Source organism: Poecilia formosa, unplaced genomic scaffold (assembly GCF_000485575.1).
Source record: "Poecilia formosa unplaced genomic scaffold, Poecilia_formosa-5.1.2 Scaffold1585, whole genome shotgun sequence".
Taxonomy (NCBI): Eukaryota; Metazoa; Chordata; class Actinopteri; order Cyprinodontiformes; family Poeciliidae; genus Poecilia; species Poecilia formosa.
In genome coordinates, this window is record NW_006801524.1 from 4,883 (window position 1) to 7,473 (window position 2,591).

Consider the following 2,591-nt stretch of genomic DNA (forward strand, 5'->3'; position numbering starts at 1 on the left):
TTCGTCCTTTTAGGACAGTTTTAGTTTTTTTTTTTTTTTTATTGATTGATTTTTGCTAACGGCCTATAGAACTCTGGGCTTGGTCATTTGTTTTTTATTGGGGAGTTGCGCAACGAAATAAAAGGGAAAAAAACAATTGTTTATTGAAACAATATGGAAGTCAATTAAGTTTAATTGACTGTGTCAATTAAACTTGGATATAATGTGAAAGTACACTTTAATTTGATCTGTACCGGTAACTTTAATTTGATTTGTACCTTTGACCGGTAACTTTAATAAGGTCTATACCCTTGATTTGAATCTGAATGTAACTTTGAATTTGATCGCGATCTTTAATTGGAAATTCATTTGAAAAATTCATGAGAAAACACTCTATGGAATATAGTTATTTGTTTGTTTTTTTGTAATTGTTGAATGTTTCTTTATTTTGGATAACAGTTTAACAATGTTTAAACATGACGGCTAATTTGTTTTATTTTTATTCATGACCTTGTTTAGGTCAGGTTTTTTTCCCCACCCCCTGTGTCACTTCAGGATGGCGAGCTACCGGATCACCGCAGCTTCGCGGTAGGATTTAAATGAACCAAGCTGTTTTCTCATTCTGGACCTATTTGCTCTGGATCATGGACAAAAAGGAAAAAAAAACAATCAAATATTGACTGATGGACTATTGATCACTTTGGATTCATGAATGGACCAAAATAGAAACTCTTGGGTGACATCAGGGTTTATTGTTTTTTGTTGTTGAGTGTTTGTTTTTTCCTTGTTGTGTTTTTTGGTTATATTATAGAAAATCACTGTTATTATAAATATTATTATTATTGCATATCTTCATATATATATGAAAGAAAAAAAACAAGTTGAATACAATAACTTAAACATACTTTTGTCTAATGGTATTTTATTCACACCCACGGGCTCCATAGCCGAATCTATCCGAGCGCCATTTGTTATATTTGGCCGTAGTCAGGCACCTAGCCTTAACTAGCGTTACAATGGCCTGCCCCTACGGCTGGCCCATGTCCTAGCCTTCCTCTCATTGTTGGCCCATGTCTCAGTTGTTCTTCGCTCATATTTTCAGCAGGGCTCCCTTACAGCAGGCACCTATCCTCCAGCCTGTCTCCAGGCGATCGTGTCCCCCTGAAACTGATCCCATCTCCTGCCTGGCTCCGTGCCTTCAACTATCCTTCACTCTTTTGCCTGGTATTTTTCAGCCTTTCTCTTAGCATGCCTTCATTCTTCGAATGGCCTTCATGATATTATGAAAATCCCTCTAGCAATCAAATTTGATTCCTCCTACCAGCTTCTCACCTTCTAGACTTCTGCACTCGTTTGGCGACTACCAGTACTGTGACGTTGCTCTCCGCACCCTCAAGCCAGCTCACAAGTTTTAGGTCCCCCCTTTTCTTTGGGCCCCGGCCTCAGCCCCTTTTTGGGGGGAGAGCATCCCTAATCGGTTATCGGGATGTTCATCGAGTTCACGTCAAATCTCAGCTCAGATCAGCTGCCGGGGCCCGAGCGCCTAAGAACTGTTATTCATTGCTGTCATTAAATCTTTTAATTGTTCCTTTTTCTTCGTCTGAGTCTTTCCATATATATATGAGTTGTCATGGTTTCAAAGTGTATTTAAAGCAGGTCTGGCTGCAGCTGCAGTCAACTACAACACACGCCCGTGTAAAACTCATTAACCTATTGAACAGCTAAGTCAGGATGCCATACAACTGTTAATAACGAAGTGTTTGACGATCTACACCGCCATCTTCCTCAGCGGTCCCACATGACTCTCAAAATATTTGTGTTGATAAATGAAGGTACAGAGCAGTCAGCTGATACAGAGCCTGGAGGGAAACGTGGAGAGAAAAAACATCCGACTGAATTTAAGATCCTGAGAAACTTTTAGAAAAACTTTGTTGATCAAATGTTCTGGTTCTGCTGGTTTGGACTCTTTAAACCAGTTTGACTGGATCAGATGTTAGAATCAGTTCATCATGTTTCTTTTACATTCAGGGAAATTAATTTTCTACATTTTTATTATTGTTTATATTTCAGTTTTAACTGCATCCTGTTGGCTTCAGCTCATCTTTTATTTTTTTTATTCAGATTGTGGAACTGCAGGTTGTCAGAGACCAGCTGGACGTCTCTGTTCTCAGCTCTGAAGTCCAAACCGACCCATCTTACTAATCTAGACCTGAACAGCACCAACCTGGGAGATTCTGGAGTGAAGGAGCTCTGTGGTTTTCTCCAGACTGAAGGCTACAGACTGGAGTATTTGGGGTATTTTAATTATATAATTATTGATATTTCAGTGAATAATTATCTATAATTGATCATTAATCAAAGATCATATCTTCTGTTCTAATAAATATTTTCTGAGTTTGTTCCTGGATCCAGAGTTTAATTTAGTCCCTCTGTGTAACTGAGTTGGACCTGCTGACCTGAGGTCAGAACAGGACAGCATTCGGACTACCAGTGTGAAGAAATCCCCCTCATGTCAAGCAGGTCAAAGGTCAGATCAAAAGCAGAGAGAATGAAAATCTCCCTTTATTGAAGTTCCTCAAATCTCACACTAAGTTTTAAATATTCTGCTATTA

At 38.8% G+C, this 2,591-nt stretch overlaps 1 long non-coding RNA gene across 1 annotated transcript; it reads left to right on the top strand.

The window, feature by feature from the left end:
• The first annotated feature begins 31 nt into the window (after window positions 1-31).
• On the top strand, window positions 32-2,383 carry LOC103132932 (uncharacterized). Its single transcript, XR_475665.2, has 2 exons — window positions 32-1,203; window positions 2,101-2,383. It is a non-coding gene; the product is annotated as an uncharacterized LOC103132932 (long non-coding RNA).
• Window positions 2,384-2,591: the final 208 nt, after the last annotated feature.